This window comes from Ranitomeya variabilis, chromosome 3 (genome assembly GCF_051348905.1).
Source record: "Ranitomeya variabilis isolate aRanVar5 chromosome 3, aRanVar5.hap1, whole genome shotgun sequence".
Lineage (NCBI taxonomy): Eukaryota > Metazoa > Chordata > Amphibia > Anura > Dendrobatidae > Ranitomeya > Ranitomeya variabilis.
Window position 1 is genome coordinate 33,037,949 of NC_135234.1, and position 27,537 is coordinate 33,065,485.

Here is a 27,537-nt window from a genome sequence, read left to right on the forward strand (position 1 = left end):
CTCTCTCGCCGTCCCTCTCGCTCTCTCTCGCCGTCCCTCTCGCTCTCTCTCGCCGTCCCTCTCGCTCTCTCTCGCCGTCCCTCTCGCTCTCTCTCGCCGTCCCTCTCGCTCTCTCTCGCCGTCCCTCTCGCTCTCTCTCGCCGTCCCTCTCGCTCTCTCTCGCCGTCCCTCTCGCTCTCTCTCGCCGTCCCTCTCGCTCTCTCTCGCCGTCCCTCTCGCTCTCTCTCGCCGTCCCTCTCGCTCTCTCTCGCCGTCCCTCTCGCTCTCTCTCGCCGTCCCTCTCGCTCTCTCTCGCCGTCCCTCTCGCTCTCTCTCGCCGTCCCTCTCGCTCTCTCTCGCCGTCCCTCTCGCTCTCTCTCGCCGTCCCTCTCGCTCTCTCTCGCCGTCCCTCTCGCTCTCTCTCGCCGTCCCTCTCGCTCTCTCTCGCCGTCCCTCTCGCTCTCTCTCGCCGTCCCTCTCGCTCTCTCTCGCCGTCCCTCTCGCTCTCTCTCGCCGTCCCTCTCGCTCTCTCTCGCTGTCGCTCTCTCTCGCTGTCGCTCTCTCTCTCTCTCGCCGTCGCTCTCTCTCGCCGTCGCTCTCTCTCGCCGTCGCTCTCTCTCGCCGTCGCTCTCTCTCGCCGTCGCTCTCTCTCGCCGTCGCTCTCTCTCGCCGTCGCTCTCTCTCGCCGTCGCTCTCTCTCGCCGTCGCTCTCTCTCGCCGTCGCTCTCTCTCGCCGTCCCTCTCGCTCTCTCTCGCCGTCCCTCTCGCTCTCTCTCCCTGTCGCTCTCTCTCCCTGTCGCTCTCTCTCGCTGTCGCTCTCTCTCGCTGTCCCTGTCGCTCTCTCTCGCTGTCGCTCTCTCTCGCTGTCCCTGTCGCTCTCTCTCGCCGTCCCTCTCGCTCTCCCTGTCCCTTTTGCTTCCTCTCGCTGTCCCTCTCGCTCTCTGTCTTGTACCTTGTATAAAGTACTAAAACTCTCTTGTATAAGTGTCCAGACAGTTGGTGTCCTGGAAGAAATTGCTAAACCTACCTGTAGTGCGGTGATTGATGGTGCATGGTCTTTGCTCCTGTCCGTGCTCAGCAAATTGTTTTGCACATGTGCTTTTTCCGGGCTAACCTCATAGTCCGTGGAATAGACTCATGTGTCCTCACGGTTTGCAGACGCAGAACTTTTCAGCTCTACTATGCAAGTGCCACATTTTGTGCAGCCTTTGTCCTGATCAGTCTTTGCTTCTGGCCCATTGATTGTTATATGGCTGAATACCAGCCAAGTTTTATTTTTTTTATTTTTTTTTTAAGTCATTAACTTTGGCCTTCCCTTGCACCTGTCCTGAGGCCAGATCCAGGTCATCAGAACTTGTTTGATTGTGTGCTCCCAGTATTCTGCGCATGTGCCGGATTTGGGCTTTACCATGGCAGATTTAGTGCAGCCTGTGGCTACACATCAATCAGCAGACTAGCCGTGGGCTAGCAACAAATGACCACTGGGACCCCCGAGCCTGGTGCGTTAGGTCTCAGCCCCCCAGATTTGGGCCGTGTATTACTTTCACACCTTGTTATGCCATTCTTGTCTTGCATTCTTCTTCTTGCAGCTTTGAACTCGCTCGCATGTCGCGTCTATTTTCATTCTTCAGCTATTTTCCATTGCTTAACAGGTATCTCCAGTCCTGGGAGATAATTGCAGGGTTTAGAGCTGGAGCGGCGATGTTTCATACTTGGGTTTGGCCTGTGATCTTCCGCCATCCTCCTCGTGTCCTGATGCGAGCGGCCTCCCGTTACCTAGTAATTCTGTATACTGGCGGCTGACCTTGTGAATTCAGGTCAGTATAGGAGCTATGACAGCTATGTTCTGTCCGGCCGGTGTCTGTTACAGAAAGCGCTGGCACCTTGTAGGGCTGCGAGGGTCACTCCGCGTTAATATTTTCCATCTGATACTTTACACTTCTCTTCGTCTTCCAGCAAATGCTGCTTTATCTCCATAGATAGGGTGGAAACAAAACTTATGGAATAAAGTCATTTAAAGGGGTCGCTAATCTAAAAAAATAATAATAAAGTAAAATTCGAGCTGGTATAAGTTCCTCTCTTACTGGTATCCCATTTGGTTGGACCGTTGACGCGATGCATTAAACACTTTATTTTGAGACTTTAAGAGGCGTTTCTTTCTTGGACACTTATTGCCATTAATGTCCAAAAGATCCGTGCAAATTCTGTAATTTCCAGAGCTTCCATAGGATTGAATAACGAAAACTGCGCATGCGCAACCACCTCTTTATTCCTGGCTGTGCGCAACGGGACCCCATGCTTCAGATAAATATTAACACTTGTGGTATATTCTTTTGATAGATCATAAATGTCGCAGATGGGAATACTCAAAAGCTATATCTGTTTTTTTTTTTTTTTATTATTATTATTATTATTATTATTATTATTATTATTATTTTATTGTTTATATAACCATAGGAAAGGAACAATTTGTGTTCTTCATAACCCTATTTTGGGGAACATATATATTTTTTTTATTATATAGGTATATATGTTTTTGCTGCTTTTATATGTAGGATAAAAATTATTTCTGATTCACCAAGAGCTATGTTATTTATTATTATTATTAATAATAATAATAATAATAATAATAATAATAATAATAATTAATAATAATATTTGTTAATATTAATATTTTAACAGATTTCAGGTTGTCACTATTGCTTAAAAACCAAATATTTTTGCTGTTTTTTTTCCTTTTTTTTTTTACTTTATTTTTATTTTATGCCAGTAAATACCATATATTTGGGCAACTCACTTAAACATGTAAACATATTATTATTATTATTATTATTATTATTATTATTATTATTTTAACAAGAGTTCTGGTTGTCACTATTGCTTAAAAGCCAAATATTTGTTGTGGGGTTTTGTTTTTTTTTTCCTTTTTTTTTTCTTATGATTTCCTTTTCCACTTTCTCTTTATTTCATGCCGGTAAATACCGTACCATATCTTTGGGGCGACTCACTTAAACCTGTAAGACGCATTTCCTTAAACATATGACATGAGTCTGCACCAGGAAGAAACGCTTACTAAGGGCGAAACGGCCTTTGGTCCATACTTTCTAGTAATCTGAGTAGAGAGGGTTAATACTGGTATTGCCCAAAAAACATTATTCCCCATAGACTACGGTGTTGCTCAGCAAGGTTTCGAGAAAAAAATGATCAATTTCCAATATAGAGAAGAAGAATGAACATGTGATACTCGCCCATTACTCAACAACAACAAAACTTGAGCAGACTTTATTACAGTAAAGTAAACAAAGTAACATTGCAGCGTGGTAGCATGCGGAACACTACAGAACATGCACAACTGCCGTTTCGCCCCGAGCAGGCGCTTCTTCCTGGTCCCTCTGTTGTATTTGTAGTTTTCTGTTGATTGAATGTTCTATCTTTTTGCCGTTTTGCAGCGATGAGTAAATCCGCCTGTAGATTGTGGCGGATCGTTCTTCTATATGATGGAACAGTGAATGTTCCTAGTCCGAGATGCAAACCTCAGTCCTTTACATAATGCGGTTGGTGTTGAGCAACACAGCCTTGTGTAATGGAGCACGCTGTATTTTTAGCCTGTGCAGACTACTGGTGGAAAAAAAAAAGTTTCGAGATGTGTCTGTATGTCCTTTGCTAATTTTCCAGAAAGAGATTATCGCTTAAAGGGGATGTAATCTATCATCTGGAACAGTTTTACCAAACTTATTTTATATACCCCCGCACACTGAGTGGAGTTAAAAGTGGAAAAATGCACTTTTTTTTCTGATCAGAGGCTTTTTTTTTTTCAGGATATTTCATCAGGGTTAGGTACTTATGCTTTATTATAAGGGATAACGGAGATCCCACTGCATATAAGGGCAGTTTCTGCTTTGGAGCACTCCACAACTGTGATCAACCATTTTTTTTTTTTTATCAATGGGCGCCATGTAATACTACATTTTTCCTGTAGTGGCCGCTGTAGGAGAACTCGTATGACCGCGTGAATCTCTCCCAATGATAATGATATTATATGGATTTCGGTCTAACCGGCCCTTGTGATGAGCGAACGTGCTCAGATAAGGTGGCAGGTCAGCAAAATCTGAAAATCCTATTTTGGTAGAAGTTGATTTAAAAGGAACAAAAAAAAAATTATAAGTCTTTTTCAAATTGGCAAGAACCAGCCTCTTATGGACTGTAGTTTTCTTACTGTTCACTTTCATAGATACACAGTCTTTCGTGCCAGGTATAATTCGGCTCACGTCATCACTATTGTAAAAACCATCCACTGTAGATTTAGCTAATGATTTGCCTGGTTTACCATCAGGAGAAGTCATGAAACTTTTTTTTTTTTAAATTTTTTGGGGAAAAGCTAGAGCCTACACTACAGACCACAGGCCGAACAGATCTGAATTCGAGATTTTGAGATTTTCAAATTGGCACTGTTCGTATAAACCTTTTTTTTTTTTTTTTTTTTTAAAGTATGATCCCTTTTAGATCCCAACTTGAATTTTGGTACAGATGTGGCTAGGAGCATAAGGAGGCGCGGGTGAGTTTTTTGAAAATATTATATCCTATAGTTTTTTTGGAAATGCTTTTCAAAATGTTTGCATTTGAGTATGCATGGGTAAATTTTTAACAAAGATACTGTAGATATATTATTAAATAGATCTCTTAGACCAGGTGAAGCTGGTGTACTCACTGTGAAAATACACGGTGTAGCCTTAGCTAGTCTGCTGAGTGCTCATTTTAATATTGGGTGTTGGCTGTCAGGGATGAAATTTAATAGGAGTATACAGATTTTCTCAACAGCAAGCACACCAGCCTCATCAAGAGATGACATCTAAAACCGAATGTTAGTGTTTTCCACGGGGAGAGAGGAATAAGGTCATCCCTGATGCCTCTGTCCCCTCCATACAGCTCTAGCAGCCCTTTATGTTCCCTAAACACAAAGGATCAGGTGTTTAAATTCTAATGGCCGATCCTTCTCTCCCCCAACATCATCTGTCGGGGAACAGTCATACAAATCAGTTGGTTGGTGGTCCCGGCAAAATGGCCAGTTTGTTTGACTTTCGACTTGTGTATTCGGGCCTTAATAGGGTTGTCCACTTCTAGGAAAATGAGACTAAACTTTGTAAAATACTTAAAATAACGAACTCAGCAGGTACTCACTCTCTCTCTCTGGATCCAGCGCCGCCTCCTCGCTGGAGCTCCAGTCTCTGTGTTTTGAGCTAGTCTAGTTTTGGCTGCAGTGGTGACATCACGTGAACAGCACACTCTAGCCAATCACTGAGCTCAGCAGCACACTCTAGCCAATCACTGATCTCAGCAGCACACTCTAGCCAATCACTGAGCTCAGCAGCACACTCTAGCCAATCACTGAGCTCAGCAGCACACTCTAGCCAATCACTGAGCTCAGCAGCACACTCTAGCCAATCACTGATCTCAGCAGCACACTCTAGCCAATCACTGAGCTCAGCAGCACACTCTAGCCAATCACTGAGCTCAGCAGCACACTCTAGCCAATCACTGATCTCAGCAGCACACTCTAGCCAATCACTGATCTCAGCAGCACACTCTAGCCAATCACTGAGCTCAGCAGCACACTCTAGCCAATCACTGAGCTCAGCAGCACACTCTAGCCAATCACTGAGCTCAGCAGCACACTCTAGCCAATCACTGATCTCAGCAGCACACTCTAGCCAATCACTGAGCTCAGCAGCACACTCTAGCCAATCACTGATCTCAGCAGCACACTCTAGCCAATCACTGAGCTCAGCAGCACACTCTAGCCAATCACTGAGCTCAGCAGCACACTCTAGTCAATCACTGAGCTCCGCAGCTCATACTGTCAACCTCATCACAGCCGCTGAGCTCAGTGATTGGCTACAGTGTGCTGTTGATGTGATGTCACCACTGCAGCCAATGCATGTAGAAAAGCTGCGGAGACACCATCTATAATAATATAATAATAATAATTTTTATTTATATAGCGCTAACATATTCCGCAGCGCTTTACAAATTATAGAGGGGACTTGTACAGACAATATACATTACAGCATAATAGAAATCACAGTTCAAAACAGATACCAGGAGGAATGAGGGCCCTGCTGCTCGCAAGCTTACAAACTATGAGGAAAATGGGAGACACGAGAGGTGGATGGTAACAATTGCTTTAGCTATTTGGACCAGCCATAGTGTAAGGCTCGGGTGTTCATGTAAAGCTGCATGAACCAGTTAACTGCCTAAGTATGTAGCAGTACAGACATAGAGGGCTATTAACTGCATAAAGTATATGAGAACATGATGCGAGGAACCTGATTATGTTTTTTTGTTTTTTTTTAATGGGCCACACAGGGATAGTTAGGTTAATGCATTGAGGCGGTAGGCCAGTCTGAACAAATGAGTTTTTAGGGCACGCTTAAAACTGTGGGGATTGGGGATTAATCGTATTAACCTAGGTAGTGCATTTCAAAGAGTCGGCGCAGCACGTGTAAAGTCTTGGAGACGGGAATGGAAGGTTCTGATTATTGAGGATGCTAACCTGAGGTCATTAGCGGAGCGGAGGGCACGGGTAGGGTGGTAGACTGAGGCCAGAGAGAAGATGTAGGGTGGTGCTGAGCCATGGAGTGCTTTGTGGATGAGGGTAGTAGTTTTGTACTGGATTCTGGAGTGGATGGGTAGCCAGTGTAATGACTGGCACAAGGTAGAGGCATCGGTGTAGCGGTTGGTGAGGAATATGATCCTGGCTGCAGCATTCAGGACAGATTGGAGCGGGGAGAGTTTGGTAAGAGGGAGGCCGATTAGTAGAGAGTTACAATAGTCCAGACGAGAATGAATAAGAGAAACAGTAAGAGTTTTTGCAGAGTCGAAAGTAAGAAAAGGGCGAATTCTAGAAATGTTTTTGAGATGCAGATAAGAAGAGCGAGCCAGTGATCGGATGTGGGGGGTGAATGAAAGCTCGGAATCAAGGATGACCCCAAGGCAGCGGGCATGTTGCTTTGGAGTTGGACACCATCATGTGTTTCTCAACGCAAGCAATGAATAGCCAGGTCTTTCACCGGGAAGGAACAACCACGGGAAGGGCAGCATCCAATAAAGGAAAGCCACCTATGTCAAAACATGGTATCCGTCCACAGACAGCTGTTTCGGGGTATTTGCCCCTCATCAGTGTGGAGTAGGAAACTGGCTATTAGGAGCAGTGCCTAGTGAAAGGACCTTCCCGGTGAAAGACCTGGCTATTCATAGCTTGCGTTGAGAAACACGTGATGGTGTCTCCGTGGCTTTTCTACATGCATTTGCATATTTCCCTTAAGGGATGGTGCAGTGTTCTGGATCACTGCGTTGAGAAACACGTGATGGTGTCTCCGCGGTGTTGGATGTTTTGACCACTGCAGCCAAAACTCCCAAGACCGGAGCAGCGGCAGGCAGCCGGGGTTGGATCTAGTAAGGGTAAATGCCAGCTGAGTTTATTTTAGGTATTCTACAAAGTTTGGGGCCCTTTTTCCTAAAAGTGGACAACCCCTTAAGGACTGTGCAACTAATACACAGCGGGCTTACCCTGCTAGCTGAATTATATAGGATAAAGGTTTTATAGACCGGTCTGTATAAGGGTGGAGTCGTGAACGCATGGACCTGATGATGGAAAAACAGAATGATTGATGAGAATTACAGACTTTACAGCTCGTCGTCTTATCTCCATTATCTCTCTGGTGGCAGAAGATAATCTGTTATGGAAAAATTGCTCAGTGGAAGAATTTCGTCAGATATTACTTCTGACTACTGGAGTAAGGGTCCTTGTGAGTGACCCCGGCCTGGTACACGTGTGGCGGTATTACACACCGAGGATGTGTCTTATATGAACAGTTTCGGGGATCACCAAAAACTCTCAAAGCCAGAAACCCACCAGACAGAGGTGGTCAGACCCTCAGGTTTACAGTAGGCCTCAAGGGTCAGATTTTCACTGAGCACACATCAGTATTGGGTTAATCCTACGCTCCTGGGGTAAATCCATCAGCTACATAGTTGGATTGGGATTTGTAAAAACTCTTAACACAGAGACACAGCCTCACTTTATTTTAGTATGTGAAGGTTCTGGTGGTAAGTGTTACATTTCCCTGCTGCACCCCAACAGGAGAAATGGAGTATTACACAATGTCCATTCATTTCAAAAAGGTATTCTGGGTCCTCCGGAGGAGAACGAGACACTCTTTTTGTATCCTCTCTATTCCCTGAGCAACAGAATTCATCATCTTTCCCCCATCTCACGTGACCCCCCCAAGCTCGCTGCCTCGGGGTTATCCTTGATGCTGATCTCTCCTTCAAACCACATATCCAAGCCCTTTCCACTTCCTGCCGACTTCAACTAAAAAATATTGCACGAATCCGTTCATTCCTCAACCAAGAATCTGCAAAAACCCTAGTCCATGCCCTCATCATCTCTCGCCTTGACTACTGCAACCTCCTGCTCTGTGGCCTCCCCTCAAACACTCTCGCACCCCTCCAATCTATTCTAAACTCTGCTGCCCGACTAATCCACCTGTCCCCCCGCTATTCTCCGGCCTCTCCCCTCTGTCAATCCCTTCACTGGCTCCCCATTGCCCAGAGACTCCAGTACAAAACCCTAACCATGACATACAAAGCCATCCACAACCTGTCTCCTCCATACATCTGTGACCTCATCTCCCGGTACTTTCCTACACGCAACATCCGATCCTCACAAGATCTCCTTCTCTACTCCCCTCTTATCTCCTCTTCCCACAATCGTATACAAGATTTCTCTCGCGTATCACCCCTACTCTGGAACCCTCTACCACAACACATCAGACTCTCGCCCACCATCGAAACCTTCAAAAAGAGCCTGAAGACCCACCTCTTCCGACAAGCCTACAACCTGCAGTAACCACCGATCGACCAAACCGCTGCATGACCAGCTCTACCCTCACCTACTGTATCCTCACCCATCCCTTGTAGATTGTGAGCCCTCGCGGGCAGGGTCCTCTCTCCTCCTGTTCCAGTTATGACTTGTATTGTTCAAGATTATTGTACTTGTTTTTATTATGTATACCCCTCCTCACATGTAAAGCGCCATGGAATAAATGGCGCTATAACAATAAATAATAATAAATAATAATAATAATGTGCATATAAAAATGAGTTTTTCGAACTCATCGACTGTCACATTTGACCTACTGCTACTCATTTTGGCCTTATACTTATGCATGATCAGTTTGGTCGAGGGTGCATGTGTTTTTAATTGTGTGGGATTAATCAACTGCCAACCACCTCCCCTGATGGACCTGGTTTATTAATTTCACATGCCCCATCTTAATTTTTCCAACATCATCTGTCAGGGGAAAATTTGGAGGTGGCAATAGACGTCAGTCCTTCTGAAGATAAAGAGTTTTGCTGTGTTTTAATGGGAATATGTCACTGTCAAGTTTTTTGCTACTCTTTCTGAGAAAAGCACAATGTAGGGGCAAAGACCCTGGTTACAATGATGTATCACTTACTAGGCTGCTTGCTGCACTTTTGATAAAAATCACTTTTATTTGCTGCAGATCTAGCAGTTCTTTAATGCTGAGCTCTGTATAACCCCACCCACACGGCTGATTGGAGTATAGGTAGAAAGCTTCCAATCAGTGGTGGGGGCGTGGCTGGACTACCAGGGTGCAGGTTTACTAGTCCTTTAGTGATAATCTCCTGGTGATAAATCAGTGATTTTATCAAAACTACAGCAAACAGCCCAATAAGTGACACATCATTGGAATCAGGGTCTCTGTCTCTACATTATGCTGCTCTCAGAATGTGTGGCAAAAACCCGTAACAGATTCCCTTTATTGTGTATTAGCACCTTACAGTTTCCCATGGATAGGGGATGATCCACAGATAGACCACTGGCTTTACTGAAATCATCACCTTTTCTCTAGTGTGTATGAGCCTTTAAGCTTGCAGTGGCCTCAATTTTATATATATATATATATATATATATATATATATATATATATATATATATGTGTGTGTGTGTATATAATATTATTATTATTATATATATATATTTTTTTTATATATATTTTCAAAATTAAATGTGGCTGCCCCATTGAAAGAAAATATGCATGCTCACCGGAACCGATCATACATGATTATGGTCTAGTTTCTGAGAACGATGTTGGCCTTAATGGTGGGCAGATCGCTATGTAAAGTGTGTGGATTTAAAGAAGCATTCCCGTCCCATTAAGCAGACTGGAGGGGGGACAGGGTCCTCCGAGAAGCTCGCACGGCTGCCAGCTGTGTGTAAACCAGCTCTTTGATGCTGGGCCAGGGAACAGCTGATGGCGGCTGCCCGGTATATTGCAAGCGTTTGACATCTCCGAGGATATATATCTCATGACATATGCACCGTAAAGAAGCCATCGCTGATTTTGGCCCTTGCACAAGAACATGAATTGGTTCAAATTAGAAGAAAACGCTTTTACTACGCGCTATTAAATCGCTGGGTGAAACTTTGGCAAGCGACAAGAGGGAGGTTAGTCATCCGTGATAGATGTATGAGATCAGATGGTGGTAATGGGTAAACGGCCGTAATCTCCTAAAATAAAACGAAGAAAAACTTGGCTAATCAAAAGTAAGGTTGGAAGGATGAAATAAAACAGCGCCACTCTTGTCTGTGGGCCGTTTCTGGTATTACAGCTCAGTGCTGTTCACTTAGGACTGATTGTGCTTGATAGGAAAGCATAATCTGCCAGGTCACTTGTCACAGCCCTTCCCCCACTTCACTTGGCAGCTCACACAAAGTCTATTACTGCAGAAGTGACTTTTAGTGACCATACTGAAGTTTTTTGTCTTCTGGATTCCATTAAAATAAATAAATAAAAATTAAATTACTGATTAGGAGAAATGAAGTCTCAAAATCCCCTTTTTTTTTATTGTGGTGTTACTGAGCATGTGCGACCACTGATCCATTCACCGTGTAGAGGAGTTGTGGTCGCACATGCTCACGACTGCGTCATCCACACCTGTTTTCTGGATCTTTGGGGTCTCGGCATTCAGATCCCCCCAGTGATCATACATTTAGCATCTAGATTGAACAGGTGATAAATGTTTATTGGACATCTTTAAAACCAGTGACCGGTTAATAACATGGATTGTCTCATGGTAATAAGCGAAGTTGATGCCTTGGAAGCTGGAAAAATGAGAAAGCGTCATGTTTTTGATGGTCTGACGAATGGGTCACAGCATCTCCAAAATGGCAGGACTTTGTGGTTAGTACCTCTCCAAAGTGATTTGATGGAAGGCCACCTGGGGAACAGATTCTTGGCTGCCCAAGGTTCGTTGAGGCCATAAAAAAGCTTCTGTAGCACAAATTGCTGAAAAAGTCATTGTTGGCTATGATATAAATGGCTGCCATGTAATACCATGTTTCTCCAGCAGTGGCCACTACATGAGAAATTCACGGCTGCTCACAGCTTTTCCGGCGATCACAGATGATCGGTGGAGGTTTCACACATTAACTTTCAGAGTGGCCAGGGAGCCACATTGGGGCAGCGATGATTTTCATGACGTGCTACCTTTCCACTTACTGGTGAATGTCTAGCCTGGCATCCTACCCAACCTACAGATGTTCAGTGGTAGGACACTTGGAGAACAATAGTCCATCTGTTTAGGAAAATGTAAAAAAAGAACAATGCGGTTATTATTTCTTAATTATAGCGGAGTTAGCTAAAGCAGAGATCAAAGACCAGGATGCAACCTGCAGATCTGCGTGTCCCTGGTTGACTTCACCAGGGTAATGTACGGTAATTGTCCTCGGCCCGGTGACTGGATGTGGCTTCTCAATCGGGAAGTTGGCCTCAAAGAAGCCACGAGTAGAACGCGTCCTGGACACAAGTCTAAAAACTTACGGGACATGGCCCTCAGAAGTGACTTAAGATCATTACACCTTCTTGCGCATGTGTCACTTGCCACCACTTTTAGGACCTTCCACAATCGGCAGAACGAGAGGGCAGTGGAACAATACCTTAGTACCAGGCAGAGTGACGAGACTGCATACGTAAAATAATAACTGTAATATGTTATGAGAAGAATGCTAAGAACACTATAACATAAGATTGCTTGCTGTCAAGTAGTGGAAATATTTTTGCGGATATTCAAAAGATAAAATCTTGCCTGTCACCTTTCTTTAAACTTTTTTATCCAGGTAGTATAACCCTATAGATGCCATGGTCAATAACCACTGCGGCATTTGTTCGGTTAGACAGAGAGGCGGTGCCCTCTCTCGCTCCATGAGAGATCTACTGTCATGTAATTTTAGTGTGCCTATTTATTTTCATTTCAACCAGGGTGCCAATTTTCCCCCACTCAGATTTGATTGTTTTGTCTTCCTCCTTACACATTCGATAAAAGTTGGCCAAAGCCTGTGAGATCGACTGAACATCTATTATGTACAGTTGTGTGAAAAATTGTCTGCCCCTTAAAGATTTCCTATTCTTTTGCATGTTTGTCACACTTAAATGTTTCAGATCACCAAACAAATTTAAATATTAGACAAAGATAACACAAGTAAACACAAAATACAGTTGTTAAATTAAGTTTTATTAAGGGTAAAAGAAATCCAAACCTACAGGGCCCTGTGTAAAAAAAGTGATTATACCCTAACTGGTTGAGCCGCCCTTAGCAACAACAACTGTAATTAAGCATTTGCGATAACTGGCAATTAGTCTTATACAGCGCTCTGGAGGAATTTTGGCCCAGTCATCTTTGCAATATTGTTGTAATTCAGCCGCACTGGAGGGTTTCCGAGCATGAACCGCCTTTTTAACGTCGTGCCACAACATCTCAATAGGATTTAGGTCAGGACATTGACTAGGCCACTCCAAAGTCTTAATTTTGTTTTTCTTAAGCCATTGTGACAGGGTCACTGGCACTGTATGTGATGGGAGATATGTGTCACGGAGATTGCTTTCCTCCATGATCTAGAAACCCATGTGCTGAAGGAGTTAAGCAGCCATGCTATGGGTGGGTTTTTAGGTGAGTAGGTAAGAGATGGGCGGGAAACCTACTCCCCATATCTCCACTCAAGGGTGTGGCTGAGGAAATATCCAGCCAGTTTTTTTTTTTCTCTGCGTGTGTTGTGTGGAGTCCTCCAGGCTGATGCTCCTGAGAGCGCTGCCCTATGTGTTGTCCCAGAAGTACTGGACAGGACTTTGTATAAACTGTTTACTTTCTTTTGAGCAAGAAAGGATGTTTTTCTATTACCATTTTGGGTTTATGATGCAATACACCACTCAGAAACTTGAACCACACGTGTTCCTGTGTATACCTCGAGGAGCAGCTAAGTGAGCCAACTTTCCACACCATTCGGAGGTGAACTTGCTGATGTGTTTTGGATCATTATTCTTCCTTCTTAACCCAAGTGCGCTTCAGCTTGAGGTCACAAACAGATAGCCGGCATTCTCCTTCAGGATTTTTTGGTAGACTCCAGAATTCATGGTTCCATTTGCCACAGCAAGTCTTTCGGGTCCTGAAGCAGCAAAACAGCCCCAGACTATCACACTACCACCACCATATTTTACTGTTGGTATGATGTTCCTTTTCTGAAATGCTGTGTTACTTCTACATCAGATGTAATGGGACCATACACCTTCCAAAAAGTTAAACTGTTATTGCGTCAGTCCACAGAGTATTCTCCCAAATGTCTTGGGGATCATCAAGATGTTTTCTGTCAAAACTGAGAAGAGCCTTTATGTTCTTACTGCTCAGCAGTGATATTCATCTTGGAACTCTGCCATGCAGATGATTTTTGCGTAGTCTCTTTCTTATGATGGAGTCATGAACATTGAATTTAACTGAGGCAAGTGACGCCTGCAGTTCTTTGGATGTTGTTGTTCGGTCTTTTATGACCTCTTGGATGAGTTGTCGCTTTGCTCTTGGGGTCATTTTGATCGGCCGGCCACTCCTGGGAGGGTTCACCAGTGTTCCTTGTTTTCTTCATTTGTCGATAATGGCTTTCACTCTGGTTCGCTGGAGTCCCAAAGCTGTAAAAATTGCTTTATAACCTTTTCCAAATTGATAGACCACAATTATTTTGTTTCTCATTTGTTCCAGAATTCCTTTGGATCACAGCCTGATGTGTAGCTTTTGAGGATATTTTAGTCTACATCACTTTGTCAGGCAGGTCCCATTTAAGTGATTCCTTGATGTGTCGGTAATTAGCCTGGGCATGGCTAGGGAATTTCAACTCCGCTTCCCAAAGATGTAATAAACCGCAGTTAATTTATGTTTTAAGGTGCGGAGGGGGCAGTCGCTTTTTCACACAGGACCCAGTAGATTTGGATATATTGTTTCCTTAATAATAAAGACCTTCATTTAAAAACTGCATTTTGTGTTTACTTGTGTTATCTTTGTCTAATATTTACATTTGTTTGGTGATCTGAAACATTTAAGTGTGACAAACATGCAAAAGAATAGGAAATCGGGAAGGGGGCTAAAACTTTTTCACACAACTGTATATTGATCTCGCGACTGTTCCTTAACAAATTATGTCAGAGAACAAAAGGATTGGTAGATTGGAAATCAATGGCCCAAACCTTTTGTTTGGCTGGGAGATGATTCTGGCCGCAGCTCTCTCATAGAGCGCAGAGGAACACTCGGCATCCCGAACATCCCTATGTATGGAGGAGTTAGCAGTAGTTTCAGTACAGTGAAAAGAAGTTCACCATCATGTGGCATTATTACCGTAGCCAACTCCCGACGGCATACCGGACTACTGGATGCTAACGCTTTAGCCAAGAAGTCCCAGAACAAAGGAAAATCTCGACCTGTAATAATAGCATGCAACAAGTCCTTGACCATTCGTCTTTCATACACACAAGAGGCCTCATCCCACCAGTCTTGGTATCCCCTTCAGCCCAAGATGCAGCATCTTCCAGTGCCAAACAGAAGTGTTCAACTACGGCCACAGTTTAAACTGAACAGGCTGCAGTTTCCACATTGGTCTCCAACACGCAGACTTCTCAGCTTTCCTAGATGACCCGTGCAGCTTCCATTCAGAGAGCGAGACCCTGGCATGTCTCTCTCCCAGCTACAGCTTACTTTTTGGCTTGACACTCGCCATCTTCAGCACACGTAGCTCTGCTTCATTCAGCAGACTGACACCTAGTGAACACAGGCCTGGTTCTTAGTTATATCAATGCATCTAGTCAAGACCTGCAGTGCTAGGATTTAACTCAACCCTACCTGGCTTTGCTACATTGTATAAACATGAAACGCCTAAAATTAGGAGAAACTGTGAAAACACCACAAACCAACCCCCCAAAAATTGACATTTTGAATATTGGGTTTATATATATTATATATATAATTTTCCCCTGGGCAGCCTTAACAGAGCACCACCTTCTACCTCTTGAGTGTGACCTATCGTTCCTGGCATTCCGCCGCGAGCACATAAATCCTTCGGCATTTCGTTACGCCATAGACTTGCACTATACAGTATTGTTTCCACAGCCCTTTTACATCTAGATCAATCACATGGCAGGTCGCTCGCTGCTAACCTTTCATAGCAGATATTGTTAACTTATGGAAACATTTCAAAAAATAGCTAGAGCTGGAACCGGTTCTGCTTGTTTCTGAGGATTAGACATAGATGCGTTGGCTGCGGCAGACCTGCATGATTCATTTATAATCCGTCCTAAAATCGGCTCCATAAAATTAATATGGTGCAATTTACTATAAGTCATTAAATAGATTATCCGTAAGAATGTTCCATCACATAATCAATGTATATGTGTCTCCCGCATGTCTGAACTTTGTGTATGATGCAGCCTCCTACATGCTTGTTCCGTTTGTCGTCTTCTTTTCAAATCGAAATTTCTCACCAAAGGGGCTAGCATTATTATATTCAGAGCTGAAAGTCGATTTGAAAAAAAAAATAAACTGCAATTCTGTATTCTATCCTATAATTCTATAATTTTTAAGCGTAATTTTTCTGATACAGAGCTCCATATCACCTGTAAAAATGTGACGTTAAACTTTGTATTCTCTGTCTTGTAATGAGATGGCACATATCTAGGATATACACCCATACACTATCACTTCAAAGCAGACCCGTCACCATATTTTTACAATACATACTGCATAAATACCTTAGCCCAATTTAGACCTGATGTGGCTGGTGAACTTACTTTGAAAATCCCATGCCCCTTTTGCACTGCATAGGTGACACAGGTGATGTAGTGGTTCATACTTTTCATCTATTCACCACAGTAACACTATTAACCATTGTACTAAATGTATGTAAGTGTAGTGTGTGTATGTTTATATATGTGTTTGTGTTATACACACGCTCATTTTCATTGTGTGTATTTGAACAACACAAAAAAAAAAAAACTGAGAAGACAAATTGGACATCATGTCACACAGAACCCCAAAAATGGGCCAGAAAAAATTGTTGACACCTTTCCAAAATTGTGGGTAAACAACTTTGTTTCAAGCATGTGATGCTCTTTCTAACACGCATGTGGCAAGTAACAGGTGTGAGCAATATGAAAATCGCACCTGAAACCAAATAAAAGGGGAGAAGTTGACTCAAACTTTGCATTGTGTGTCTGTGTGTGCCACGCTAAGCATGGAGATCGGAAAGAGAACTGTCTTGAGGACTTGAGAACAAAAATTGTTGAAAAATATCAACAATCTCAAGGTTACAAGTCCATCCCCCGAGATCTTTTTCTTTTGTCCATATTATTTTGAAGGCGATATAGGCATGTGTCAATTGGATTTCTCAAATTCGTCCCCAATGTGTTGTTTTTACTTTTATAAGTTTAGGATTGTGATGGATTTACATAATTGATGATCCAATAGCTTGGGCTCTATATGTGCCATTTTACTGTGTAAGTCGGCTTGTTTATAGACTCATAACAGTCAGAACGTCGCTGTTTTTATTTGATGTAATAAAAAGAATCATTTTATAGTTATCCATTTGGAATGTTGTGGTCTCCATTTAAAGAGTAACCATAGTTTAAAATTTTTTTCTGTAATTCAAGGCTACACGTGAAAATTAGAAACTTTGTAATCTTTCTTATCAGATATACAGTATATGCTCCTTTCTCCTCCTGGGCTGATCTTTTACTCAATTTATAGGTAAAAACAGACAACTCAGCACTGATGCACTGCAGAGCTGGCTGTCAGTCATTTTAGGGGGCGTGGTCACAGCCACCGCTCACTATCTACTTATTGGTGTCTGAAGCCCCACCTCCATGACTGAAAGTTGGATGCTTACTAGAGGAATAAAGTTAATTTCCTCCCGTTAGCTGGGTTTTCAATGAGGCTGCTTCAGAACACTGTTAAACTTCAGATATGGGGTTAATCCACAGGTTAATAGTGTTTTTTGACATGACAGGATCCCTTTAAGACTCCTGGGAAAATTGTTCTAATGACTAGAATTGTGCTTTACAAAAGCTGCCCTCCTATTATTTGCGGTTTTCAGGACTTTTGCTGGTAATATTCTTAGAAAGTTTTCTGTTTTGAATTTTCTAAATTAAGAAACGAGAGATTTTACGCCCAATTACCGTAAGTTAATGGCTTTTTGGACAGCAGAGGTTACTTTTTCCATATAATACATGTATATAGATGGATATAGCAACTTGCCAATTTTCCTACATGTAGTTTGGAGCCATGGGAAATGAGCCCCCATGATATCATTCCCCCCCAGAAACATGTGTCTCTTATTAGCCTGGGTGCTGTAACTCTGCACAGAATTATGGACTTTAATAGATCCGAGGAAATGGTTTTTATTGTAGTTGCTGGAAAAACAGAAATATTTTTGCAGTTATTTTCCCATTGCGGCTGCTGAAGTAACAAACAGAAGAGCGGCTCTTACATCTCCGAGTGTTTTCACTGAATGTTCTGGATTTTAGACTTTTACCCATCTGCTGATCTACAGAAAATTAGAGATGGAGACAAAAAAATTCACAAAAAAAGGATCATTATGTGCATACTGAGCGCTCTCCAGGATGTAACCTGAAAGGTAATCTTCAAGACTTGGATACTGATGACCAATCCTGAAAAAGGGCCATCAATATCTGGATCCGTGGGGTCCAGTACCCATCACCACCACTGATCGGATGTTGGCGGGTCCCTTGGCATCTGGAAGAACTGTGTTTGGAGCTGAGACACCATGGCCCTGTAGACTGAGTAGTGTTTGTTCTGGGGTATTTTAACTTGATGCCTATTGAAGTGAATAGGAGCTAAATTGCAGAACCTGAGAATGGTCACTGCGCAGGGAGCGGAGCTATGCTGTTCTTGCTCCTTGTTGGGGCGGCAATGAGTGTCGGATCCACCCAATCCTGACATTGATGACCTAAGTCAGAAAAGTCTAAAATAAGGTGAACCCCATCTCGGTAACCTTCTAAGAGGAGGTGAAATTTCAATGGAAACCTGATAGTACCTGTTCCATTTCCCTGCAGCACCCCCACAGGGGAAATGAAGTATTACAGTGACTATTCGTATCCATGGACTGTCTTTGTACAGGACTGGGCCTCCAGAGAGGGAGATATTGATTTCTGCTAACCATTGGGGAAAAAAAGCTGAGTATAAACTGATCTGACTTGTGGGGGTCTCGTGGGTCCAGAGAGTGGGGTTCTCTTAGTCCTTAAACATGGCTAAGAGAAGGCTGTTCATCCATGGTTGGAGCTTATAGAACGAGTTAGTGACTTTCTATAACCTCCACTCAATAGTGTGAGGACTAGGTGTGACGTATGGTGCTCTCGTGATCGGTCCCTCAGGCCCACAGATTAGTGACTTATGACCCTTAATACACTTTAAGGCAAGGCATTGGAAAGTTTTCTTCCAACCAAAGTGTCTTTTCCGTCAGCATCTTCCTGTGTTTTGAGTGAGGTTTTTTTTTTCAATAGGTCAAAGACCTACGATTGCCTTCATCTGAATTGGCCTTGACGTTTGTTTGCCTCCGGTCGGAAAATTCCAAAGAGTTCACGTCTCCGATAGTAAATGTTCTAGGACACCTTATAAGGTTTACAACGCAATATAAGCTTGTGATGATGGAAATGTGAAAGTGGTATTGTGGTAATATCGATCGCATGACCGGCACTGGGAATGGGAGGTGTTGGTGTGTGGCCTGTATGGAGCCAACACGACCAGTATGATATGTGTGATCACGAGATTGACCCTAGTGTGAGTCTTATCGACGAGAGAACGGTGGATAAATACCCTGTATGACTGTGCCATAGAAATAGAGCCGGTTGTAAACTGTCGGTGTAGTCAGAAGGTGTTGCGTCTATCGGTAGCGCGCCATCAAAAATCTGATCTGCTGATTATCTACTTTTTATGTTGGGGCATACTTCCCTTTGATTTCTCCTAGGCCATGGACTACAAGTGAGCAGTGTATATTCTATATACTGTATACACCAACAAACCACAGACACTAATCATTTCGGCTGGAACTAACCTGCATGACCGAAATAAAACTTGCTGTAATTGGCCATTACGCTGCTGTTTAATTGTCAGTTCATAGAAATTTCATGCCTGGAAGGGAAACCAGTGTTTGCTTTTATATAATCACTAAGGAAACTGAACCTACACATAAAACCCTGCAATTATCCTATTCAACGGGGGATGGACCTGGAATTACATAGCCTTGCGTAAGTGGAGATAATTTTATATCTGTCCAGTGAGATCCGTGGAAAATCACCTTTTGGTGCATATTCGTCTATTCCTTCCGATCTCCCTTGTGCACACTTTCGGCTGAACATGAATATGTTTAATGGGGAGATGAGAGTAAACTAGGACAAACACCTACACTGTAGGATAGTCCGCCATGGGCTTGTTGGCCCGCCATGCATCCAATGTGTGTGAGCTACTTTAGCTGGATCTGCTGATAAATATCCATTATCTAACTTAACGCTAGCTGAAGATTTAAAGGGACTATCAATGATCACAAGAATCTGACAGCTGGGCCCCCCACCAATTACAAGTGGGTCTTGTGTGAACGGAGTGGTACTGCACATGCGTGGCCATCGCTCCATTCACTGTCTCTTGGAGGCAGTAGTTACGCATGTGTCCTACCGGTCCATTCACACTAGACTCTTGGACCTTTGTTCTTAGGGTCCGTAGGATTTTAGGGAGAAATCAGGCCAATGTACAAAAAAAGATTCAGTATAAATCCCAACTACTATGCTAAAGGCCCGTCCGCTGGAGGGCTATGTAATGATTGACCGCTATCTATGGGCAAGTAAGGCTGTCAGTCCCTAAATAGGACTGCCCCCTGGACTCTGTGCGAAAAGATTCTTTTCTTATGATCAGGAGTCCAGTGGGTGGTCCTATGTAACGATTGACATTTATTGATGCACACTTCGCCATGGAAGACCAACAGTCACTAATTAGGACCACCCAGTGGACTCCTGTGCAGTTTCCCCCCATTATATATCCGTCTGCTCAGCTCCTGTTGTTCTATAACCCGCTGTTCGTGCCCCTGAGCTGTGGCTGGCAGCTCCTCCAGGCATTGTGGTGTTTCACATGAGAAGTGTGACCACAGCTCTGAATAGTGGCACACCACGTGGCGGTAGTATTGGGGGACAAGAATAATGCTGCGAAGCTAGAAGATGTCTAAAGATGCGATACACACTTGCCGCAGCAGATCCTTTACATGATTGCTTTTGAGGGAACGTCCATGATCTGTATAACTCTTCTGTATACAAAATAGAAGCAAAATGTAAAAATGTCACCAAACTGCCCAACTTCACGAAATGTGTGTTTTGGCCACAACACAAAGTAACTAAACCTCGCACGTTACTCGGGAAGCCCCACACAGCGTTTCTCGCTCTCTTTGTGTTGTTCCACAAATGCATAATGTACAATTCCTTAAAATATTGTCAGGTATTTGAAGAAGGGGGATGACTTTCTGGCCAGGATTGTTAACAGCCTTGTCCTTAACCATACAAGTGGCGGGATCGAGCTGTGGTACCAGACACAGCCAATGAGCAAGAGTGGGGCTGTAACTTTGTGGAAAATAGACAGACCTAGTCTCCTGATCCCAGAAAGACCCCTTATTCTGATTTTGTGGATAATTTTAATTGAATCTAGTCTCTGACCCATTTGACAGGGAGGTCTAGATGTTAATGACCAAAATAGGCCATGTTGGCTGTTTTGACGGGGGTGGGCTGTCTACCACATGCTTGGCCCTAAATATGGGAATATATATATATATAATATTTTTTTTTAGAATAAGTCTTCAAAGCTCAGCAAATAATTCCCAATCCATAAGATGGGGGATAACTTCTGATCGCTTGGACTTCCATCGATTCCCACATCGGGGCTTTGCAGCCTCGGCTTGACTGGAGCTGAAGTGCACATTGTCCATCTCCACTGCATTCATTATGTATGGGACTGGTTAATTTGGGAATAATCCTTTTTTAAGGGATATTCACATGTTTAAAAGTTATCCCTTATCCACAGGAAAATGGGGATACATTTCTAATCATTGAGGTTCCGACAGCCATGGCCTTCACCGACCCTGAGAACCACGGGGCTTTGAAAAGCCCCTCTAAAGAGGGGAGTGGAGGTCGATCAAGCCCATTGCTGTTGCATTCATTCTTAATGGGAGCGCTGGAGATCGCTGGGTGCAGATATTTGGCACTCCTGTTGGAATGAATTGAGCGGCAGCGCGTATGATCAACCTCCGCTCCATTCAGTTCTCTGGATTGAGGGCTGCCACGGCTGGCGGACTCTTGGCGATCGGCAAGTTATTGGAACTTTTAAACTTGAGAACACCCCTTTAAGCAAGTCAGTTTCTATTAGTCTGCCTAACATCCATTGATGACGCGTCTGTCTGTTGATCACGCGTCTGTCTGTTGATCGCGCGGCTTTCTGTTGATCGTGCGGCTTTCTGTTGATCGCGCGTCTGTCTGCTGATCGCGTGTCTGTCTGCTGATCGCGCGGCTGTCTGTTGATCGCGTGGCTGTCTGTTGATCGCGCGGCTGTCTGTTGATCGCGCGGCTGTCTGTTGATCGCGCGGCTGTCTGTTGATCGCGCGGCTGTCTGTTGATCGCGCGGCTGTCTGTTGATCGCGCGGCTGTCTGTTGATCGCGCGGCTGTCTGTTGATCGCGCGGCTGTCTGTTGATCGCGCGGCTGTCTGTTGATCGCGCGGCTGTCTGTTGATCGCGCGGCTGTCTGTTGATCGTGCGGCTGTGTGTTGATCGCGCGGCTGTGTGTTGAGCGTGCGAGGCTGTCTGTTGATCGCACGTCTGTCGATCTCCTGTCCCTTTGCATTTCTTTGTTATATAATCCCATTATCCTGAGTGACCTGTTAGTATTGTGGGTCCCTGTGACATGGAAATCCTGAGACTACCCGGATTATCTGGGCAGGGAAGCGCCTTCTGTTTTTTAAGCCAGTGACACATCTGTAATACCGTTTTGTCAGAAAAACGATTCAGTTGTTAAACTCCCTTGTAGGTGTCCGCAGCTGTCCTTCCTCCGGAGCTGCGCTTCCTCATCAGTTCTGCAGTACTATGGTCTAGTTTTCGTTTGCACTCTTTATCTCCCCGTGAGACCTGACCTGACGCTGGGTGTTTGGATACACAGGTAATTATAGGCGTGGGGTGTGTCACTTTTTCCATTCAGGTGAACCCATAAATATGTAAGATGTGCAGATTTGCTGGCTGCGTCTCATGTCGTTCACCTCAAAAGAACTTTTGAGAAATTGCTGTAAAATATAAAACACATTTTTCACAATTCACCGCAGCGATGACAGATTTTTCCACAGATGTGCCTACTCGCAACCAAACCACTGTGACAAGGTTGGCGGCCATACCAAGAGCAAAAGTTTGTAACCATCAATGTCTGAGCTGCTTCAAAAAGTCAGCAAGTCTAATATCTAAAATGGCTGATATCAGAGAACAGAAGATTGCACTTATCTGGATGTCTAATGAGACAATAGACTTGTATGGTCATATATGCAGCAAATATGCTGAAAAATTCAGTGAGCGATCAGGTCTGGTCTCCTGAATTGTCAGGAGATGTAAGATCTGGTCAGGGACAGTTTTAGGGTTGGATGAACTGGGCCAAAGACACTTGTCCGGCCATTCCTCCCGAAGCCCCATTACTTGCTTTGGCCTTATCTCGTGAATGGCGGAGAGCAGCATGAGTGAACTCCAGACACCTGACTGCAGCTCCTCTCCTCTGAAAACACAATAAATGGGCACTGACATCAAAGCCCAGTTTTTCTTTCCCCAATCCTCTGTCAGGAGAGAAATTGGAGCCTCCATCCCTCCTCCATAGGATAGTCAGCTGGTCCTGCCGATATCAGGTCAGGAGGTTTGACCGGTATTAATGTGTATAGGAGCTCTAAATACTGATCCAACACATGTCTGTACTGATCCTGATGGACATCCTATACATACATTACATTACTTATCCCTTATTATACCCCAGAGCTGCACTCACTATTCTGCTGGTTCAGTCACTGTGTACATACAGTGGGTACGGAAAGTTTCAGACCCATTTAAATGTTTCACTCTTTGTTTCATTGCAGCCATTTGGTAAATTCAAAAAAGTTCATTTTTCTCATTTATGTACACTCTGCACCCCATCATGACTGAAAAAGAACAGAAATGTAGAAATTTTTGCAAATTTAATGAAAAAGAAAAACTGAAATATCACATGGTCATAAGCATTCATACCCTTTGCTCAGACACTCATATTTAAGTCACCCGCTGTCCATTTCCTTGTGATCCTCCTTGAGATGGTTCTACTCCTTCATTGGAGTCCAGCTGTGTGTAATTAAACTGATAGGACTTGATTTGGAAAGGCGCACACCTGTCTATATAAGCCCTCACAGCTCACAGTGCAGGTCAGACCAAATGAGAATCAGGAGGTCAAAGGAACTGGCCAAGGAGCTCAGAGACAGAATCGTGGCAAAGCAGAGATCTGGCCAAGGTTACAACAGAATTTCTGCAGTACTCAAGGTTCCTAAGAGCACAGTGGCCTCCATAATCCCTAAATGGAAGAAGTTTGGGACCACCAGAATTCTTCTTAGACCTGGCCGTCCAGCCAAACTGAGCAATCGTGGGAGAAGAGACTTGGTGAGAGAGGTAAAGAAGAACCCCAAGATCACTGTGGCTGAGCTCCAGAGATGCAGTAGGGAGATGGGAGAAAGTTCCACGAAGAGAAATGAGAAATAAGATTCTCTGCTCTGATGAGATGAAGATAGACCTTTTTTGGTGATAATTCTAAGCGTTATGTGTGGAGAAAACCAGGCACTGCTCATCACCTGCCCAATACAATCCCAACAGTGAAACGTGGTGGCAGCATCATGCTATGGGGGTGTTTTTCAGCTGCAGGGACAGGACGACTGGTTGTCATTGAAGGAAACATGAATGCGGCCAAGTACGGAGATATCCTGGATGAAAACCTCTTCCAGAGTGCTCTGGACCTCAGACTTGGCTGAAGATTCACCTTCCAACAAGACAATGACACTAAGAACACAGCTAAAATAACAAAGGAGTGGCTTCAGAACAACTCTGTACCCATTCTTGACTGGCCCAGCCAGAGCCCTGACCTAAACCCAATTGAGCATCTCTGGAGAGACCTGAAAATGGCTGTCCACCAACATTCACCATCCAACCTGACGGAACTGGAGAGGATCTGCAAGGAAGATGGCAGAGGATCCCCAAATCCTGGTGTGAAGATCTTGTTGCATCATTCCCAAGAAGACTTATGTCTGTTCTAGGTCAAAAGGTCCTTCTACTCAATACTGAGGAAAGGGTCTGAATACTTTTTCTGGATTCTTGGCTGTTGAGCGCTTCTTCCCTACAGTCCTGCTTCATGTGGGTGTGTGGTACATAATGACTCACACTTGTCCTGCTTCTCAGAAACACAGGCATGTTTCCTCTTTCCTGCTCTGTTACATTCTGTACAATCCTGCTGTAAAGGATTATGTGAGCTGCTTCACTAATAGCGAATCTTCTATATAAACCATTTTTTCTGTGCTCCAATGAATGAAATAAATGAAGCCCATCTTCATAGTCGTATCCTTCTCTGTACACGGCTCCTGTGCGCTACTGGATGATGCAACTACTACTTAACGGTTAACGTTTTGCTTATTCCCTCTTGGACAATGAAGAGACCTCTGGCCAGATTAGGGTCTTGTCTTTCCCAGTCTGCAGTATATATATACATTGCTTTCTCTCAACCATGTCTTTGGGAGAGTACGGAGAGAAGGCCCCGACATACATGCCCCATAGCCCCACTGAGCTCTGATCTTGCAGATCCATAAGCAGGCTCGTCAGAGAAAGCAAAATACAAAATGTAAAAAAAAAATATGATCATAATCATGATTTATATAGCACCTGCATATTCCAAAGGTACAAATGTAACAAATACATGATGGAGTGAATGCCCTGCTCCCAAGAGCTTACTATCGAAGAGGTAACCAGCATGGCTTCGTTTATGCTAAATAGTGCACATAAAGCGACGTCACTCAGTGCAGTATGTAATGCTCAGGTGTGCTAGGAGTGTGGGGAATACAGTTGAATATAGGGATTAGGTTTTAAGAAATAATGGTAATAAAAATACAGAAATCAGTTTATGAAATGCGATAGGCCAGTCTAGAAAGATGTGTTGTTGTTTTTAAGGTCCCACTTAAAAATGTGGATTTTGGGGATTAGTTTTTATAATCTGGGTTAGCGCATTCCAGAAAAATGGTGCAGCACAAGAAATGGAGATGGGAGTGTGTGGTGTGAATTATGGAGGATGTTCGTGTTAGAGCATGGGTAGGGGGGTGGTAGACCGAAATGTAGAGCAGCACATCCCACTAGAGCGCCTTATGGGTGATTGGATTATATTGTGTAGTGGTTTGGCAACAAGTAGAGAGGAGCAAATCAATTTGGACAGCACAGTGGCTCAGTGGGGTCCTGTGTTCAAATCCCACCAAGGACAACAACTGCAAGGAGTTTGTATGTTCTCCCAATGTTTGTGGGTTTCAACCAGGTTCTCCGGCTTCTTCCCACACTCCAAAGCCATACTGATTGGTAATTTCAATTGTGAACCCCGATGGGGACAGCGATGATAATGATGATGATTCCTGTAAAGTGCTGTGGAATTAATGGCGATATATGAGTGAGTAAAATAAATAAGACCATGGTCCACTGGTCCTATTACTAATCCGTGAGCCTTGCGAGCCACCTCTTTCATATCGGCTTTCGCACCACCTCTTATTAGCAGGAGAGGTTGTGCCAGGCCGGGGATGTCGGCAGGTAGGAAGCCGTTCGCAGGGCCCCCATCCGGCAACTGCAGACTACTCATGTGGCAGCTGAACCAGAGTCCTGTGAATTTATTCATTCATCTCTAACATCCAGTGCAATGACCGTGATATGGTGGAGGCATCGCTTAGGTAGGACAGAAATATGAGCCTGGCTGAAATTACAGAAAAAAAATTTAAATTCTTCTTCTCATCACTTGTTTTGTAGACATTATGGGTTGGGGGCCGCAGCGCTCATATTTGATCAGTAATGACTCCTGCTCACCCGGGACATGTTATTTTTACTACCGACAGCATTGATCTGTCTCTTTGAGATAGCGGTGTCTCAGTCTGCATTCCTAGCGGATGGGAGGTAGATCACACGGCCTCTGACTGCTGCAGTGATAACGGCTTTGGACAATCACATCAAACACTCGCTGCATTCCCACGTGTCTGAAAGCGAAGAAACTAATTTCCTAGATTAGGAAACTGTTCTGGGCATTTTCCAATGCAACCAACCTGCCAGCGCTCCAAACTCGTCACCATGCCCCTTTCGAAAATCCACATACTCTATATCCTACCCTCTAAATCTGCATCTGGCGGACACTGGACTCCCTCTGATGATATCCCGGAGCCAAGCCTTGGAAACCCTAGGGCAGCATTGCTTTTCGGGAGGCTTCGGCAGCACCCTATATCTACCAGATCTTCTTGGAGCTCACCTGCAGTACTAGTAGCTTGGTGGTATAGTTCTCAACAGCAATGATCTAGCGCAGGTGCAGCTCTTTACAGTGTGAGACGGTGATGGACAGGGACGTGACTTGTGTAACTCCATCATTCAGAAGAGTGGGCAGCACTTACCGGTGGAGCATAAAACCTCAACCATGTAGTAGTAAATGACCTATCAGCCCCTTGTCCTTTATGTTATGCACATTGTATATAACGTGGCCAGGATGGGCAAACTACTTCTGACCTTAGGAGATGTGAAGGCCACTCTTTTAAAAGTTCCAACAGAGTTTTGTAATAAGTCAGGCGTTGGGTTAACAAACAGATGTAATTTCATCCGTTACAGAAAGTAACTTGTCACAACTTGATCCCGGATTCGAGTGCACAAATATTTACCCAAGGATGACCGTGCCCTCTCAACGAGATGATTACAGCGGTGTCTGTCTTAGTATAGTGTTTGTGAATCGGGGCCAGAGCTGTAGGGGGTGCATAGGTGCTGAATGAGTTGCACTTAGACCCATGAGCCTAAAGGTTCTCAATAATGTAAAAACTTGTCTAAAGGAAGCTAAATCTATATGAACCCCCG

General features: G+C 44.0%; 2 protein-coding genes across 2 annotated transcripts in view; one reads left to right on the forward strand and one right to left on the reverse strand.

The window, feature by feature from the left end:
- Positions 1 to 1,118, reverse strand: part of CLIC6 (chloride intracellular channel 6) — a 178,075-nt gene extending 176,957 nt beyond the window's left edge. Inside the window, exon 1 of the mRNA XM_077293903.1 lies at positions 1,007 to 1,118. The gene's annotated coding sequence lies outside the window, so the exon portion shown is untranslated. The remainder of the gene's footprint in view (positions 1 to 1,006) is intronic.
- Positions 1 to 27,537, forward strand: part of RCAN1 (regulator of calcineurin 1) — an 81,817-nt gene that overhangs the window by 26,181 nt on the left and 28,099 nt on the right. The window lies entirely within an intron of this gene.